The sequence below is a fragment of the Camellia sinensis genome, chromosome 8 (genome assembly GCF_055761805.1).
Source record: "Camellia sinensis isolate YWXY chromosome 8, ASM5576180v1, whole genome shotgun sequence".
Taxonomy (NCBI): Eukaryota; Viridiplantae; Streptophyta; class Magnoliopsida; order Ericales; family Theaceae; genus Camellia; species Camellia sinensis.
Window position 1 is genome coordinate 58,344,667 of NC_138968.1, and position 21,193 is coordinate 58,365,859.

The window sequence follows — 21,193 nt, forward strand, 5'->3', positions numbered from 1 at the left end:
AGTAGACCCCAATAGCGAAGAACGACCCTAAAAAATGCGTGAAAGGGAAAACGGACTCCACCCTAAGCGATTTACAGGAGGGAAAAGATTATCGTACTTGCATCAGTCATCTCCATGTCAACTATGTTGTTTGCCACGAGTGACAGATGGACGTCATCTGGAATTGAAAAATGGCGTCGAAAGGCGAAAACATGGTCCGTAGAAAGGAGAGCTTTCAAATGTTTCGCCATTCAAATCGAAATAGAAAATATGCTAACTAAAAATGAACAAGAAAATGGGAGTTAGAATGAAGAAGAAATGCAAAGAAGAGAAGAACATACAGGTTAGAGAGAGAAGGACAATGGAAGTAGGTGGAAATCGCAGAGGTCGTGAAGGAGTGATACTGTGAGACAGCCAAAAAACCTTGCATATTCAAAAAATATTCGAAGGGAGAACACGGTTTCATATCACATTAAATGAGCAATGTGTACGAAGGAGCAGGAAGTTATAATAATTTCTAAACCGTGTTCATTCTGACGCTTCGGTATTGGAAGGAGTGCGAGCGCCAATTTTTGACTTTCTATACGTAAAACCAAACATGCTGACTAATTGGTGTTAGTTAGTCGGATGTTCATGAGGCAATTGTGGAGGCCGAATAAAATCAATCAGGAAGGCCAAGACATTTGATCGACATCTGGCCAAAGACAATTCATCCCTGACCAGGGGCTCATGAACTGAATGTATGAATCAGCCATATAAGGAGCCAAATAATAACCAACACACAATTGGAAGGCCGAGTAAGTAACCATGTGCAAGATTAAGAGTGGGCCCGACCCTTGGGCCCAAATGTAATATAAAAATGGAGGAACGTCAGCCAAATGGGAGGAGGTGAGAAGATACGAAATAACTGGAAATAGAAGTAAACTAGAGAGAATACTAACTTGTCTGTCGGAGGAGTGTTCATCCCTTTTTCAAGTAGCAATCAGAGGATCAGGGACGTCTGACTAAATTCTGGAGTATTTCCAAACCACATTCGCCATAGTTTTCCACATAGGATAAGCCAAAGCCCAATAAAGATACTCTAACACAGTGCATGAATATTAACAGAGTTATAAGGTGAATGCATATGCAATGCTCGTGCCAAAACATTCTATGTCTCTTTCCAAAACCCATGCAATGCCAAGCTTATATCACAACTCATGCAATTAATTCCTTTTTCAATAGAAAGCAAGGCAGTGGATACAACAATAGGAATCTCTAGGACGTGCCTGTAGGTAGGCTACCAGCACTACCAATTGCCATTTTTACTCGTGCTAACCGGAAAGCTCGGAACCTATCTGCGTGGGTTTCTAGACTTTCACCACGGACACACACAATTACACTCCTACCCAGATTCACTAAGGTATTCACCCATTTTTCTCAAAACAGTGTACATTTTCAATGTGTTAAATATATAACAATGCTCAATGCAAATAGGTATGAAATTAGTTTTAATTCACCTAATTCTCATGCTATTTCTACAACCATCATAGTTATCCTCCACCGATAGCCCAACACAAATGTCTCTAAACACATAAGTAATTTCCAATAAATATATACTTTCCAACCTTTCAAGATAGGAGTGATAATTCATATCCAACTCCACCACCATCATCATCATTAAAATTTCAGGAAAACAACATCAATTTCATTTTCTCTTCACAAAATAAAATGTTCACAATTTAGGGCAAAATTCCCTTTCTTTAAAAAAAATCAAATCCAAGAATAAAAATCCACCATTTCATCACAACTCAACTACATTTACAAACCCATATACATATTCAAGAACCCATTTTGAAAATCCCTCTTTTGATTTCAAACTAAAACCTTAGATTTTTATCAAAAATCACAATATCCTTTTAAAAGACAAATAACCAAGTTAAGAATCATAAAAAGAGTCAAAGTAATCTCTACGTCAAAGAAGAAGACACAAAGGAAATATGGATAAAACTTGACGGTACCGAAAGCGCGAACTTCTCCGATTAAAACGAAGCCGTCAACGTGTTTTATCTTTTTATCAAAGGGACTAGAGTGAGGAAATGTATGGATCAAGAGTATTTGGGTCAAAAGTTCAAGAACTAGAGAGAGGCAATGTTGATCTGAAGTTTTCAAATGTTTAAAGAGAGATGTGAAAAAGTGACTCAAAAAGATGATTTTACGAACTGATACACGCATAGACCGCTCGAGCGACCAGACACAAAAGGAGAGACTGCTTGAGCGAAGATCACTACCCTCCCAGTACTTTTGCAGGCCTACAAAATTACTGAGAGTTCCAAAAGACCACTCTAGTGCAAGAAGGACCACTCGAGCTAAGAATGCCATACTCCTAGCCTGCTTCAAACACAACCAAGACACTCCAATAACCAAACTCAACAGGAAATAAGATGAAATAAAGACATGAATAACCATCAAGACAAGAAAACCCAAATCCAAAACAATAACGTGTCGGGTTTAAACCAGAATCGCTATAACCTCCCCCTTTAAGGAATTTTGACCTCGAAATTTTAAAATCAATGCAACAACCACTGTATTTAAATGAATATAACAAAGATCCCACAATCCTCATAACCATGACCCATCCACCGATCATTCATTCTCATAACAATGATAAACAAGGTTCTCAGTATTGAATATACAATTCACATTTTCAAAACATACACAATGTTTACATTTGATTAACATAACAAGATCTTCTTTACAAGTTTCAAACATCAACAAAAAAGTCTGGATACTTCTTATGGACTTCCGCCTCACACTCCCACATTGCCTCCTTAACACCAAGGTGTCTCCACAACACCTTTACCAAAGGAATTGTCTTGCCACACAAGACTTAGTCCCGTGTATCTAGGAATCTAACTGGTCTCTCCTCATATGAGACATGCTCATTTACCTCTAATTCAGTCCAATCCAACACATGTGAAGGATCTGGCTCATACTTCCGAAGCATACAAATACGAAACATGTCATGAACCCTGGAAAGCTGTGGCAGCAAGGCCAAATGATAAGCTAGCTCCCCAATATGCCCTAAGATCTCAAATGGCTCAATAAATCTAGGAGACAATTTTTCGCTCTTCCCAAACTCAACAAACCTTGTCTAGGTGATATTTTCAAGAAGACGTGATCTCCTACCTCAAATAATAATTGTCTCCTCCTACAATCGACATAACTCTTCCGACAACTCTGAGCCGAAACCAATCTCTTATGGATAAGTGCAACCTTCTCTGTCGTTTCTCGGACTAACTCCGGACCTAACATAGGTGCGTCACCCACATCGGCCTAACACATAGAAGATCTACACAGTCGGCCATATAAGGCCTCAAATGGTGCCATGCCAATACTTGCCTGAAAACTATTGTTGTAGGCAAACTCCACTAAAGACAAGTGCCTCTCCCATGACACCTTAAAGTCAAGAGCACAACCCCGAAGCATATCTTTTAGGATCAGAATGGTACGCTCTGACTGCCCGTCAGTTTGAGGATGATAAGCATTGCTAAACGTCAATCTAGTGCCCAAGTCATTTTGTAGGCTTTGCCACAACCGAGCTGTGAAACGCATATCTTTATCCGAAACAATAGTCACAGAGACCCCATAAAGTCACACTATGTCCCTAACATAAAGGTCGGCAAGATAATCTATCGAGTCACTCGTGCACATAGGTACAAAGTGTGCTAACTTAGTTAACCAATCGACTATCACCTATAAAGTATCATTACCCCATTGAGTCTTTGGAAGACCCACAACAAAATCCATCGCAATATGCTCCCACTTTCACTCGGCTATAGGCAAGGGTTACAACAAACCCACAGGTCTCTAATGCTCAGCCTTCACTTGTTGACAAGTAAAGCACCTCGAAACAAACAAGGCCGCGTCTCTCTTCATCCCCCTCTGCCAAAACTGGCGGCTAAGGTCGTGATACATCTTTGTGCTTCCTGGACGTACCGCAAGGCACGAATGGTGGAACCTCGGAGTACCTCCTCTCTACAAGACTCCGGCACGAAAAGATGGTCAATATATCTAACACTCGAGTTAGAATACACATTCAAGCCCTTCTCCTCCTTCCCACTAGATATCTTCTCTCAGAGGGTTTCTATTTCATAATCACCCCGCTATGCTTCCATAACTTGGCTCACATGTATAGGTAGTGAAACTATAGTAAACAAAGCTACCGACTCAACAGACTCACCAAGATGCAAGTCGAATTCGCCAATAGCACCCAACATCTCCCATTCCCAGATGGCGATACTAGCTACACTACTAATGGATTTCCTACTCAAGGCGTCGAAAGACCCACAACAAAATCCATTGCGATATGCTCCCACTTTCACTCGACTATAGGCAAGGGTTACAACAAAACCACAGGTCTCTGATGCTCAGCCTTCACTTGTTGACGAGTAAAGCACCTCGAAACAAACAAGGCCACGTCTCTCTTCATCCCTCTCCACCAAAACTGGCAGCTAAGGTCATGATACATCTTTGTGCCTCTCGGATGTACCGCAAAGAACGAATGGTGGAACTCTCAGAGTACCTCCTCTCTACAAGACTCTGGTATGAAAAGATGATCAAGACATCTAACCGTAGAGTCAGAATAAACGTTCAAGCCTTTCTTCTCCTTTTCGCTAAATATCTTCTCTCAGAGGGTTTCCATTTCATAATCACCCTGCTGTGCTTCCATAGCTCGAATCACATGTATAGGTAGTGCAACTATAGTAAACAAAGCTGCCAACTCAATAGACTCACCAAGATGCAAGTCGAATTCACCAATAGCGCCCAACATCTCCCATTCCAGGATAGCGATACTAGCTACACTACTAATGGATTTCCTAAAGGAAGAAGAACTTGAGAGAAGAAAATGATCCGGCTAATTGCCCACAACATTTGAGAAGTGAAGAATGTTTGAAATTTCGAGGACGAAATTTATTTTAAGGGGGATAGGTTGTGAGACCCCTAACTTTTCTAAACCTTATTAGGTCCCAAAATTTTGAGTTACTATAATAAAGCCTTTAATTCGTTGATTGCTCGCAAATTAAACCCTAGAGTCGAAAACGCATCACGTACGAACCCATACAAACCCTAATCGACCCTGGAAGCTTAGAAATCATTTATAACACTCTAATATTAATTATTTAACTCTCAAATTTTAGATTAATTGCTCTAAATCCTAACTTTCGGTTTTTACAGTCTTCATTCAACTATTTACCTTGAAATTCAAAGCAAGATAATACAAACCGAATTATTTTTCCTAAACACTAATTTATTAACTCTTCACTTGAAATATATATTCTAATTGAGCCCAAGCCCTCACATTTTTATTAAATCACAAATTGACCTCAAACAAGTACCATCATATATTTATATATACACTTGTACCCTAAATCTTTTTTTAACATTATGTTTTACAATTTCCAAGATTTGTACACAAAATAAATAGGAAAATCTCCCCAAATCTCGAGGACATAACTAGCCGTCATCATTATACTTTAGTACAAACAAATCCCTTGAATCTTGGAGCAATAATGACTTTGGTACCAATAAAGATTTGCTATGAGTATTTAAATTAGCCCTAAACCTAATTAGAACATAATTAAATACATAAATAAGGTTCCAATACATGAGTTTAATTCCAAGCCCTCATTTCTTATTAAGAATTACCCAAAAATAGTACATGTACCCTAATACTATTAGTACCATCAATCAATTGAAATATATATATATATATATATATATGCATACATTGAGAACTGTGCCCCTAATACCTAAAATGATTAAAATAATAACCCTATCACCCTTCCCAAGGGCCAGCCACCATAGGGAAACGTGAAGAGACAACTTTCAAGATATATCATCATGAAATTCTAGAAAGAAACACCACCTAGTACCCTAGACCTAGGATGCTAATTCCTAAACTAGTTCTATTTTAACTAAATCTTTCCAAATCCTTGAGTAAGCCTCCCAAACCATCCCTTTTCCTTTAACACTTCAAACAAATTCTAACATCTCCATCCATTTCCAACTAAGGGTCTTTTAGGACATTTTACATCATGAATTGTCTATAAATATCAACCTCCCCTAGCTTGGCAAAGCACAAACACCACACCCACATACACACATTAGGTTAGAGAGAGGGAGGAGAGCAAGAAAGAGAAGTCTAGAGGAGAAGAAGGAGGAAGAAGAGAGCTTCTTGTGCAAAGCTTTGTAGGTAAGCCACAACACAACCTTCTCTTTCATTTTCCTTTTTCAAATACATGTTTCTAAGGGTTTTAAATAATGTTTTCAGATCTGTTATTGATGAGTTACTTTTGTTAAAAATGCTAAAAGTTGAGCATTGATTCCATCTCTCTTGTATTTTCCCCATTTTGGCACAAAACCATCTTCCTTTTGTACCAATCTCTCAACTTTTCAAGAGCACTCTTTCAAACAAATTTTCTGAGTTAAACATGTGATAGTTAGCATATTTTCTTCACAAAAGAAATGAAACTTTCCCTTGGTGGAACCCCCTTTTCATAAATCTTCTTGTTTTGGGCAAAGCACCTTAGAATCTGTTTTTGCAGCCCACTTCCAGGAATTCTAGAAAAATGTACAAAATTATTCTGGACCTCTATTTTATTTCAAAACCTTCCTTAAGATGTTAGCTTTCAACTAAAATTAGTTTCATCGAAAAACATCCAGCGGTTTGCAAGAAAATCAAATTTTTGTAATGGTCGACGGATCTGGACAGATTCTGGACAGCGCTGGAGTATTTTCTAAATAACTTAAAATCTGGAAACGCAATCCCATTTCCGAAAAATGTTCTAGAAACTAGATCAAATTCTCTACGAACTATAGGAAGACCGAGTCCGGTGGAAGATCTAAAATAGTCCTTTCATTTTAATCTTTATGTGATGTTGACTCTGGAAACTGTGTTATGCATGGATGCTTTATGCCCTTGAATTCATGAAATTGCCTACTTACTTATGAGCATATCTTGGCATGATATTATATGTGTTATGGTTATGATATTTATCTTTCTCGTCTTAAGGATGCATGCTTATGTGGATATTATTGTCTTATCAATTAGACTAACCTCGATGTAAAACATTTAACTTCAACGGGAAACCTAATTGGGAGGGTATTGGGTTTTCGAGCACTTGAGTAATGAAAAAGATGAGAATATGTGATATATGGATTTTTGGGATGCGTTCCCTATTTGAAAATTAAAGTCTTGCGCAAGCAGTTGTCGCGTAAACCCTGGAATGGAACGGACGTATTCGGACTCGTTGCGACTGTTTGAATGGTGAGATAAGGTTGGGTCCGGATGGGACATTCAGGATGATAAAACTTTTTTTGGAAGGATGAGGTCGGATTCAGGAGATAAAACTTTTTCTTTTCGCTATCCCTTTTGAGGCCCTGCGGTTGGCGCTACGCGGTATATAACCGTTGGTAGGCATCCGAGGTTAGTTCTGCAACAAAGCAGCAAAAGGGGGAGTTCCGAATAGTCTGGTGTCCAATTCTTGTGGTTGGAAGGACGAAATCTCTTTGGGGAATTTCTAGTTTACTAACATCTAACTTGTAGCCCTTTGTTTATTTGGCTAAGTATCATGCTTAACTATTTGATGTTATATTTGTGATTGTGTATTGGACCGGGAAAAAGGGATGGGGTGTGTGTGTGTTTACTGGGTATTCAAAGCTCACGGCGTGTCATGCCAAGTGCCGAAGAGGAGCTTATAGCTGGAGACGACAAACCTGAAACCTTCGAAGACTTTTGGCCATCTTAGGAAAGTTAGAAATCCCTTTTGATATTTTGTAAGGCTCATGTGAAGATTTAAATTTTCCTTTTGGGATGTAATGTAATGGAACAAGCCTTTGGAATTAAGAATATTCGAGGTTGTTATGTACTTATGTTCTATGAATTTATATGTATGAACCTTATCGTTGCTCATGAGACCTTGTGTCAATACCTTTTAAGATCTGTCAAAAGGGTAGTGCGCTGCCTAAGAAAGCCGGACTTAGAAGGGGGGCTAATTTGACTCCTCCAGCGATCTGGGATCTTACTTGGTTATTGACCATAGGACTCATTAGTGACTCTCCCTTGACTGCAACCTATAGTGTAGAATCGGGGCGTCACAACAATAGAAAAAAAATGAAGCTCTTGGCTTATAGTCCTCCTAAGCTACTGCCTTGGCGGAGGCATATCATTAGTACTTGAAAATGGTTTTCCACATAAGGTAAGCCAAAGCCCAGTAAAGACACTCTAACACAGTGCATGAATATTTATAGAGTGATAAGGTGAATGTATATGCAATGTTCATGCCAAAACATTCTATGTCTCTTTCCAAAACCCATGCAATGCCAAGCTTATATCACAACTCATGCAATCAATTCCTTTTTCAATAGAAAATAGGGCTGTGAATACAACATTGAGAATCTTTAGGACGTGTTTGCAAGTAGGCTACAAGCACTACCAATTGCCATTTTTACCGGTGCTAACCAGAACGCTCGGCACCTATCCACGTAGGTTTCTGGATTTTCACCAAGGACACACAGACCAATACAATACCACAACTACAGTCCTACCCAAATTCACCAAGGTAGTCACCATTTTTTTCTCAAAACAGTGTACATTTTCAATGTGTTAAATATGTAACAATGCAAATGGATGAGAAATTAGTTTCAATTCACCTAATTCTCATGCAATTTATACAACAATCATAATTATCCTCCACTGATAGGCCAACACAGATATCTCTACACAGATAAATAATTTATGTTAGGTTTTTGTTATTGGCAATCCTGTTCGACAAAACTCCTTTCAATTGTAATTTTATTCGTTCTTTTATTTCAGTGAGGTTATGAGTATTTAGATGCGAATCCAACTCGAATTGTTCTTTGCAAAGGAGCTTGTGATGTTAATTCTTTCATGTTTGCTCGTAGCAAAAAACAAAATTGCCGTCGAAGTTGCTTGAGTAGTCTAGTAGTCGTTTGTGAGCTCGAGCGAAGATGCAATCCTTTCAGAAGTTTCACTCGTCTACAAAAGTACTGCGAGTTGTATTTTCATGCTTTAGCAAACTTTGCTGAGCTAGAGCATAGATCCTTGTTCTGAAACATGCGTTTTAGTCAGACCGCTCGAGCAGCCATTCCTGCGCTCAAGCGGAGATCGTCATTCTGTTTGCTATAAATCTGCTATTAATTTAGTTTCTAGGATACGACTTTCAAATCTTCTTCTTGGGTATTAGGGTTTTCATCTGGAACTTCTTTACTTGTTTCCTTTGATATTTGTGAGAGTTTATATCATGAATTGAGTGGATTATATCAAAGTGTTTGTTTATTTTGTTTTATTCAAAAAAGATAGAGTTGCTCTTTGGTGGATTCCGTGGAATTTGGGCCTGAAGCTTTGGTGGATTCCAGAGTGGCTCATCGTCGTGGATTCGACATCATCGTTGTAGATTCAATGTTGAGCAAGACAATTCCGAGGTGAAGATGGTGATGGAAGAGGCACATTGGGGTCGATTTAATTTGGGCGTGGATTCACTAGGTAATCGAGACTACATTTGTGTAATTCCTTTTTGTTTTCTTAGTGGATTGTTTTGTAACTTTTACCCGTGTTTTTTTTTTATCACAATTGGAGGCGCTCCAATTGTGATTTTTCCATGTTAAATTGTTGGGTTGATTTGTCTTTGATTGTTTAATTAGAATTATTATTTAAAATTGATACATAATCAAAAATAAACATCTTGAGTTTGTTGTTTTTCCATGTTAAATCGTTGTGTTGATTTGTCTTTGATTGTTTAATTAGAATTGTTATTTAAAATTGATACGTAATCACAAATAAACATCTCGAGTGTTTTTAATTTTTTCAATTTCCAATAAAGATATACTTTCTATTATTTCAAGATATGAGTGATAATTCATATCCAACTCTACCACCATCATCATCATCGTTCCAATTTCATGAAAACAACATCAATTTCATTTTCTCTTTACAAAATTAAATGTTCACAATTTAGGGCAAAACCCACTTTGTTTAAAAAATTCAACACCAAGGATAAAAATTCACCATTTCATCACAACTCAACCACATTTACAAACCCATATACATATTCAAGAACCCATTTTGAAAACCCATCTTTTGAGTTCAAACGAAAATGCTAGATTTTTATCAAAAATCCCCAAATCACAATATCCTTTTTAAAAGACAAATAACTAAGTTAAGAATCATAGAAAGAGTCAAAGTAATCCCTACCTCAAAGAAGAAGACACAAAGGAAATATAGGTAGAACTTGACGATACCGAACATGCGAACTTCTCCGATTAAAACGAAGCCCTCGACGTGCTCTATTTTTTTATCAACGAGACTAAGTTAAGGAAATGTATGGATCAAGAGTATTTGGGTCAAAAGTTCAAGAACTAGAGAGAGAGAGTGGGTAGATCTGAAGTTTTGAAATGTTTAGAAAGAGAGAGAGATGTAAAAAAGTGACTCAAAAATGTGATTTTATGGACTGGTACATGCGCAGACTACTCGAGCGACCAAAACACCGCTCGAGTGGCTAGACACAAAAGGAGAGACCGCTCGAGCGAAAATCACTATGCTCCCAGTACTTTTGCAAGCCTGCAAAAAGTACTGAGCGTTCGAAAAGACCGTTCGAGCGCAAGAAGGACCGCTCGAACTAAGAATGCCATACTCCCAGTAGTTTTGCACTTACAAAAGTACTGGAAGTTCTCAAAGTTCGCTGGAGCACAAGAAAGTTCGCTCGAGCGAACAAGCCAAAATCTGGGCAGCAACAGTTCTGAAAAACTAACTACCACTCTGTTTCAAACAGAACCAAGACACTCCAATAACCAAACTCAATAAAGAATAAGATGAAAGAAGACATGAATAACCATTAAGACAAGAAAACCCGATTCCAAAACAATGAATGGGTTGGGTTTAAATCAGAATCGCTATACTAACGGTCTCTATAGTTTGAGCATTGTGTCACTTTGGTCCCTGACTTTTCAATTGTGACATAGTTGACCCTTAATTTTGAATATTGTTTCAAATAAGGACAATTGAAGATAACATTGCTCAATTTCAAGGGCAAAGTCTTCAATTTGATCAAATATAAACTAATTTGATAAAAATAAAAGTCAAAAAAATATTTTTGAATTTGTAAAAATTATTTCTACCCACTAAAGATAAAATTATATAAAATTGATAAATCTTTTAGATATTTATTTATTTTTATTTTTTTTACCAAATTAATTTTTATTATGTGTTTGGATGATGATCATGTAATGGGTGGTCGCTTTTATTTTCATTAAATTAGTTTTTATTTTTTCAAATGTCAAATATAGCGACAACTTTGATATCATTATTAAATCAATCCGTTCAATCAAAAAATCCAAACCTAAAAATATTTTATATATTAAATATATCGATTACACATTAAAAGCTTAACAATGACTCATTACATGATCATCATCCAAAGACAAAATAAAAATTAATTTGGTAAAAATAAATAAATAAATGCCTAAAAGATTTATCAATCATACATAATTTTATTTTTGGTGGATAGAAATTATTTTGAAAAATTCAAAAATATTTTTTTGATATTTATTTTTGTCAAATTAGTTTATATTTTATCAAATTAACGAATTTGCCCTTAAAATTGAACAATAGTATTTTTAATTGTCCTTATTTGAAACAAGATTCAAAATTCATAGTCAAATGTGTCACAATTGAAAAGTCAGTAAACAAAATGACACGAGCCCAAACTACAAGCACTGTTAGTGTAATTTGCCCCTTCAAATACAGGGAAAGAACCCCGTTATAATTTTGGACTGCGATGCAAAACTAATTTTGTTAAGATTTCATAGTTTATGTCATTTTTTTATTTTTTATTTTTGCGAATTACACTAATAGTCCCTATAGTTTGGGATTCATGTCACTTTGATCCCTAACTTTTCAATTATGACACATTTGACCTTGCATTTTGAATTTTGTTTCAAATAAGGACAATTGAGAATACCATTGCTTAATTTCAAGAGCAAATTGTCAATTGGATAAAATATAAACTAATTTGACAAAAATAAATGTCAAAATTTTGAATTTTTAAAAATTACTTCTACCCACTAAAGATAAAATTATGTAAAATCTTTTAGAATTTTTTTTTTTTTTTGCAAAATTAATTTTTATTATGTTTTTGGATAATGATCATATACTGGGTGGTTATTAAAATTTTATTGTGTAATCAATATATTTAATATATGAAATATTTTTAGTTTTGTATTTTTTGATTTAATAGATTGGTTTAATAATGATATCAAAATTGTCGCCATATTTGACTTTTGAAAAAATAAAACTAATTTAATGAAAATAAAAACAACCACTCATTACATGATCATCATCCAAATAAATAATAAAAATTAATTTAGTAAAAAAAATATATCTATAAGATTTTACATAATTTTATCTTTAGTGGGTAGAAATACTTTTTAAGAATTGAAAAATATTTTTTTGATATTTATTTTTGTCAAATTAGCTTATATTTTATCAAATTGACAATTTTGCCATTGAAATTAAGCAATGGTATCTTTAATTGTCCTTATTTGAAATAAAACTCAAAATTCAAGGTCAAATATGTCACAATTGAAAAGTTAGGGACTAAAATGACACAACTCTCAAACTATAAAGACCATTAGTGTAATTCGTCCCCCCCCCTAATGTAATAATTTCCTAGCTTAATTACATAGTTAACAAATTAAATCATAAATTAACTTAAACACCCTAATTTATTACCATAAAATTGCATTTATCTAATTCTTTTGTTTTAAATTTTTAACCAAATTTATTATTTAATAATATTTTAAATTAAAAATACATATTATATATATATATATATAACAAATTAAACCGTAAAATAACCTAAACACCTTATAATTTATTACCATAAAATTAAATTATCAAACTTCTTTAATCTAATTTTTAATTTTTAATCCAATTTTTTATTTAATAACATTTAAAAACAAGTATAAACATATATATATATATATATAATTAAAACATAAATTAAACTAAACACCCTAATTTATTACCACAAAATTACCTTATTTAATAACATTTTAAATTAATGCATACCTAAATTAGTGGATTCCTATCTAAATTGAATCATTATATATATATATATATATTATATCCTTAAATTAACACCTTTTTTTTTTTTTTTTGGAGGGGGGAAATGTAAATTAACACCTTGATATCCAATGTGGCACCCCACAAGCAAAAAAGTTCTAAATGAAAACCCTAAATCCCAAATAGCAGATGTGAAAGTCATATCCTAAATTTTGACTGAAACGTAGATTTATAGAAAACAGGGCCGTGATTTCTGCTCGAGCGCAGGAATGGCCGCTAGAGCAGACTGACTAAAACATGTGTTTCAAAACAAGAATCTACGCTCGAACGCAGGAAATACTGCTAAAGCGTAAAAATACAACTCCCACTACTTTTGCAGGCAAGTGAAACATCTGAAATAATTGCATCTTCCCTGGATTCCCATGGGGCACTGCCCCTAGACCCTCGCGAGCTGACCAGGCAGCTCGATCCCCGACATAGTCAGTACAGTGGCAAACATGAAAAAATTAGCATCACAAACTCCTCTGTAAGACACAATTCAGGTTAGATTCGCATCTAAATACTCATAGCCTCATTGAAATAAAATAACGAATAAAATTATAACTAAAAGAAATTTCGTCGAACGGAATTGCCAATAACAAAAACCTAACAAGGACAATCCACGTGCTGCCATCATAGTCACTGGTAATGACTTCTCAACCTTGTACGCTCCTCTCATTCGTGATGGTCCTATGGAGAAGTTCTACTGGGCACCTACCCGTGAAGATCCTATTGGCGTTTGCACTGGTATTTTCCGGAGTGACAATGTTCCCCATGAAGATATTGTCAAGCTTGTTGACACCTTCCCCGGTCAATCCATTGGTGAGTGAGTGACTTTGCTTTTTTTTCATCCTCTCCAAATCATTTGTTGATAAAATGATTTAACTTTCTGCGTTGGAATTTTACAGATTTCTTTGGTGCCTTGAGGGAAAGAGTTTATGAGGATGAGGTGCGAAAATGGATATCTGGTGTTGGGGTTGAGATCATGGCAAGAAGCTTGTGAACTCCAAAGAGGGACCCCCAACTCTTGACCAACCTAAAATGACTCTGGAGAAGCTGCTTGAGTACGGAAACATGCTTGTCCAAGAGCAAGATAATGTCAAGAGAGTCCAATTAGCTGACAAATACTTGAGCTGCTCTTGGAGACGCCAATGCAGATGCTTGAATAACAACCGCCCCCCCCCCCCCCCCCCCCCCCCCCCCACCCAAAGAGAGGTTCATATGTGATCAAAGTTTAGGAACACACAAATAGATTACATAATATCAGACACAAAATATATATGAATGGACAAAATTTTTCAAAAGTCAGTCCTCCCAACAAATTTCGAAATTTTGAAAAATCTTGTACATTCATATGTATTTTTCTCTTTTCTGTGCTTGTAGCGTAAGACTTGAAAATTTATAGTAATGCTACAAACACAAATAAATAAAAAAAAGTGCACAAAACTAGTGGAGTTTTGGATTTAAATATAGTTTGATACATATGATATGAGTCAATACGTATCCGATTTTTGTCCTTCTAATACCAATTCATTTCGATGTACTAATTCGAGCGAAAATCACATGAGTAACAACTGGTGTCTAATACACATCAGTTTATAACTTATTCACGAGTCCATTCAATTCAGCTAATATAAGCAGTTGATGATTTTAAAGAATCAACAACCATGACAATTGTTTCTTGATAGCATCACTTAATACTCACGATAACTTTACTTGGAACAAATACATCTTTTGATACTGCTATTTAAAATTATCATAGGGCCATTGAAGATAATGAAGTACTACCAGCACTATATTCTGTGTATTTTTCTGTTTTGTTTTCCACAAACTTAGGTAGGTCAGGAGTTGAACAAAGTGTTTTCCTTAGAAGTTTCTGTTGTTTCTGCTACAGGCCAAGCAGTCCAACAAGTGAATGTGCCAGTCCCTGAAGGTTGCACTGATCCAAACGCGACGACCTTTGATCCAACGGATAGGAGTGATGATGGGAGTTGGGGGGGGGGGGGGGGGGGGGTTGGGGGGTGAAGTACTTTCTTCTAAGGATTTGACGAATTTAAATAATGTTGTGACTCTGCCTTCATGAATCAGTATCATGTAATTTTGTGTTATAATGTATATTGGCTCATTCTTGGCATTTTGCTTTGTTAACATATGTATTTGAAATTAGAATCTAACAAATCATGAGTATGCAATCATTTAATGGTTCCATTTATTAAATTTTTTAAAAAAAAAATCATTTATAAGGTCCAAGGTTAACTAAGTGGGATCAAACCAGGGTCCAAACTACATTCATAGCTATTGAGGGGCAAGCAGGGGCAATTGTTTTCACCGAACTTCTAGAAAAAGTAATGCAAATAAGTGTGCATTGCATGTTATATGTATGCATTTTTGTTATGTAATTTGTGGTCTGAGTTATATATTTTTGTGAGAAGACTTAGGTAAATTTATAAAATTTTATGTGATTTTATGAATTTCAAAACTTTCATGAATAGCTTACGTGAATTTGTATTTGTAAAAGTTTACGTGATTTTGTGAATTGTGCATATCATATGCAAGGTTGTACACCTAAACACTTCCCACTATGTTATTAATTGGTCTCATTTGAAAAAAAAAAAAAAAAAAAAAAGGAAATGTAAATTATATAGACCTCCCCTGAGATTTAATGAAATTGCTGAAATCTTCCCCAAGGTTTCTGAAATAACAATAACCTCCCTTGTAAGCCTTACTTCTCTAACGTTGTTAATGGCGGTTAGTCATTTACTCATTTGCCGTTACAGCTAGAGACATTTTTATATGTTTGCCTGATCTTTGAAACCAAAAGAACTTGTCAAAGAACAATAAAAAACATAAATGTTACACTCTCGTCGATCAAGAAAGAAACAAAACCAGAGGAGACCTTTCATCGAAGCTGATTCAATCTCTGTCATCTCTAACCAACCTCTCATTCACATCTCTCTCATCCTTAATGTGTGTCATGTCTATCATGTCTCTTGAGGAACCGATGAACAGAAACAACAAATGAAAATGGTGGAGAATCGACTTCACAACATACCTTGGGTTTCAAAATTATTAGACAAACCTTGAGGATATTTGTGTGTGTGTGTATATGTTGTGTGGCTATTAGTTATTGGTTTTAATGATTGTATAAGAATATGCACAATAGGTGTTTGTCAAAATGTTTGACAATATTGGGGTCCTTTGGATAGTAAGTTTTTGCTGGCAAGAAATATAGGAAACACATATTGGAGGTATGGGGTCTGTGTGGCTAGAATTGCAAATGGTGAAGTCGTGGTTATATAGCATTTGTTGGTCGTGGTGTCATGACAAGGAATTCCGGTAGGACTGCAATTTGTCTCTTCGTCAAAAAGAGTGACAGACAAAAAAGTATGCCTCTGCTTTTGGATTTGGTACTGTTAGTAAAAATTTTGTTTACTCCCAGTCAACAGGAATTAAACAACAATTCAAACCAAACAATCAACCAAGTATAATCAGCCAATTATGTAATTGATTCACATGTCTCAAAGGAATGAGAACTTCTCTGGAACAAAGTATGATCGACAAGAGAAAGAAAGTAAACCAAAGATAATTTCTGAACGATAACTATCAAAGTTCACCAAGTTACAAACTGTAAATTACAATGCAACTACTCCTATTACAAAACTAATTGATAACTGTTAAGTCCATGATGCATTTTGATAACTGTTCCATTCTTTGAGTCACTCAATGCAACTGATCCATTCTTCTCATGCCATCTGTCTCTTTGACTAATAGAGGATCCTCATTTTGACCTGGCCACATGTCATCACTTGATTAGTCCATTTGTCGATATGAATCTTAACAAAAATGGGTGTAAGCAATGCCCTCATTGTTCAAGTTAAATTAATAACCATGTTTTTAACTTAAACAAAGTCCTTTCCTAGGCTTAAGAAAATACATATTTACTTTAACCAAATCTGAACAATGGGCCCAATGTAAGCTATAAAAGCCTCAACCTCTCAACTTTAATTCATTTCAACTCATTCCTTCTTACTTCACAATGCTCACACCAGAACTTCAATCACCTTAACCCTAAACAAATGGCTCCCAAGAAATCCAAGGCTGCCAAAGAAGATGAACATGATGAAGATCTTCTTTGATTCCCAAACTCCATTAGAGAACACATCTCACCTTTGAAACTGGATCACTTTATTTCCAAGCACTACCATCATTAGCAAAAAACTCCATTAGGCCCTACCTTTTTAACCTATTTTACAGATGAAACATTCCCTTACTATCCTCTCGCCAGTGGCAAAAATCTGCTCCATAATCAACCCAAACTTAACTAAACCAACTGGAAAATCAGCAAGAATCCTCTTAGATCATGGAGACAACCAGATTCCTCATGGCAAAGTTGGGTTAAATCAATTGAAGCTCATGACGTAGATGTGTGGAAACATCAAGGCATCATTGAGGTAATTCAACTGTCGACCATGAAATATGACTTGGATAAATGGCTAATTGTTGCTATTGCATTTTTTTGGTCTCAATCTTGCAACTCTTTGCTTCTAGGATTTGGAATGATTTCCCTTACCATCCTTGATGTTGCCTACTTAATTGTGCTTCCAATCTTAGGACAACAAATTAGTTCCTTATTAAAACCCCCAAAAGTAACATTCACCTTAAACATTGACGTAAGCTATACTAAGTACACCAAAAAATATAAAGGCAAACAAGGTACCCTTGTCAATGATAAAGAAAGGGATGCCTTTTAACTTGTCTGGCTTTGTCAGTTTCTCTTTTGTGTTCCTAGGTACAAAATCACCAAAGAATACCTTCCATTAGCCTTGTGCATCCAAGATGGCCAAACTATGGCCTTTGCCCTTTATCTTTTAGCCACCCTTTATAGGGGCTTATTTTCTTTTGTTGAGAAAAGATCTCCTCTAATTTTGGTGGGTCATTCTGGCTCTTTCAAGCTTGGTTGTATGCTTACTTTCCTGAGGTACAACCTCCAAAATCAAACACTATGAACCCAATTCACCACTCCTATGCAGAGTACTTTCTTACCTTTGTTGACAAACCTTCCTTTAACTTCTCACACTACCTCACCACCTTCTTTAACTTTCCTTTTGGAAGACACCCTCTTTTCCTCAGACCATTGCAGGACTATCACTTCTTTTCATCTAGGTTAGAATACCTTTCCATGGACCCCTCTAATTTGACCAGTAACCAAATCCAATCACAAGTTGAAACATGGAAATACATTCTTACCTGCAGATATATCTTAGTTGGCTGCTTCATTTCCGCCACTAAGATGTCTAGCTGCAGTTTTGAAACTTATTGCTCCTATCAATGGTCCATACAATTTGGACTTACTCAATGCATACCATACCCTTATTTCCACCCAACCATTCATGAAGAAATTGGGTCCAGAACTAGCATTAAAGACTCTTCCTAAGCCAGATCAATCCTCACAAAGAATGAAGAACTCTTCAAGGCTTTTAGTACCTATTTCTTTAAGCTTGTCTCTGACCTTACTAAAGGTTTTGAGCATTGGTGGAGTCTTATGACTGCAATCAATCATCCTTTCTAAGCCTCTTGAGACTTGCATTAAAGACACTTTCATTGACAACCAAGGTCCTGAACTACCATCTCCCAGCCTCAAAGTTGCAAGTAAATTTCTAACTTTCAAATTATCAAATTCCTCTATATTTCAACCTACCCCTTTCATTACTAACTCTTATAATATCTTGCAGCCAAAACAATTCCCATGGTGCCTGCCACTGAGCCCTTAATTAGGGATCAATACAAAGGCAAAGCTCCAATAGATCTAACTATCAATCCCAATGTTACTCCTATGCCCAAACTAATGGGAGACTCTATCACAGCTATCCAGGCACATGAACAAAAGGTAACGAGGGCCAGTAGATCTCCCACCAGAGAAGCAAAAACCAAGAAAATGCAAGAGCCCTCTGCTGCTTCCTTACCTGAAGAAAATTTCAACCCTTCATTTAGTAAATACGACAATCCACTTAGCCAAATACTTGCCTAAACAGCCCAAAATCCTTCAGATCAAATCTACCAAGTACAATTTCTTGTTATTCATTTATTATTTACTCTCTCTTACAACCCATAATACTTTTCTCCACTATATCTTAACTCTATTTGTGTTCTTTGTCGAGAAAAATGAGAAAGTTCTTATCTCAACTAATGTTGATGATGAATAAAGCCTACCATATCTCCTAAAAAGACCGCTCAAACTCAACCTCAACCTCTTCAATGTAGGACTGAACCCAACATGCCAACACCAAATTAGCCCATTCCACCTACTCATTATAAACCATCCCCCATTAACCTTAGGGATGTTACACTTGGAGCAATTCCAGTAAAGGTCCTCTATCTAGGAGAGACTAAACCCATCAACTTTCCATCAGTGCTGTCTCCTAATCCATTAACATCTGACCCCACCATGCAACCAGATAAGATTGACCTTGACCCATCCACAAATGGTCAATCATCCCATAACAGTCCAAAAAACTTTAACTAAAGACCAGTCAACTAAGCCTCTTGCACCTGAGAGCGAAATCAATTAAGGTGGGTACATTTCAAATTATTAAATTTCTGCAACTTTACTTTCCTTTTCAATCTTACTTACTTCTTACCTTATACTGTAGGGTCAAACCAACCACTTGAGGAAGTCCTAACTATTGACCTATTTTCAAGAAATGAGGATCCTATCAACATTGAACCTGAGGCAACTTCCAAGAATGCAACTATGGGTGATGCCACAACCATAACTGATAACCCAGCTACCATTGTCTCTCAAGCTAACAGTGTCTCTCAAGCTAATAGTGTTGGTGCCTCACTAGATCCTCCAATCATCACTAAACAACATTCTATTTCAACTGGAGAACCACCAACTTTACCCACTCAAACACTTACTTCCACCTCTACCAATATTGAGGTAATACATTTGTTATACTTCCTTCATTTTCTAAACTAATTATTTCTAGTTTCTCACCCAATTTCTTACTATCGACAAGCTCCTACCATATCAGCTCAAAACATATGGGATAAAATTGCTGTTCTCCAACAGAGCCTAGAACATATTTCACCACTCTCTCAAAGGCTTCATGATTTTAACTCTGAGGTTTAACAACTTTTGACCTCCTTATTGAATCTCATAAACACTCCCCTTGAAGAGATAGCCCTAAACCAGCCTAATGAAGCCTTGGCCTACCTAACTCCCATTCAAAACCTTTCTCCTAATCCAACTCAACCAACTGGCCAAAATTATCAATGGATGACCAATTCTCTTGGAAATGGTTCACAGTTGCTCAAAGGAAATCCAAGCCAAAAATGATTTCCTAACTAATGCTCAAACCATCTTCAACTCCCTCAAGCTGGCTCATCAAAATTCTTCTAACATCTCCAAGTAAGACAAAGCATTAGTACTTTAGGAATCAAGGCTTGAGGCAGAATTAGCTGTTGTCAAGCAGAAAAGACTTCTACTACAACAATAAAAGGACTAACTTGGCCAAGAAGTAAGGATCATGCTCTCACAAATAGGAAGTGGCCCTTTATCTATTCAAGCCATCAAAGCAGAACTTGGCCAGGCCCAATATATGCTTGCAGATGCCTAGTCAGATTGGGGTAGCAATCCTTTTCCGAAATACCTAAATTTTCTTTTGTTTTATTTCTTGTAAAGACTTCAAGCAAACTCCTAACTCTTGTAAATATCTTTTAACATTTTAATGAGTATCAATGCTTTTATCCTTTACAGTTTGCCTTGTTAATTTCCTTTAAAATTTTCCCACATAGTTGGATAATATCTCTTCAAATATTTACCATTTATATTCCTTCTATGTGGTAGCCCCTCCAAGGACTCTAACTAATATGCACCTTCTTTGAGGACTTTATGAATTCTAAAAGGGCCTTCCCAATTTGGTGACCACTTGCCATACTCAAGATCCTTTGTCCCTAAAGGCAAAATGGTTTTCCATACTAAGTCACCTTCCCCAAAAAGTTTTTACTTAACCTTCTTATTATAAACCCTTTCAATTTTCTTCTTTTGAG

General features: G+C 36.1%; 1 pseudogene; it reads left to right on the plus strand.

Annotated features, from left to right (window-relative positions):
* The first annotated feature begins 262 nt into the window (after nucleotides 1-262).
* Nucleotides 263-20,220, plus strand: LOC114275157 (ribulose bisphosphate carboxylase/oxygenase activase 1, chloroplastic-like; annotated as a pseudogene).
* The last annotated feature ends 973 nt before the right edge of the window (nucleotides 20,221-21,193 follow it).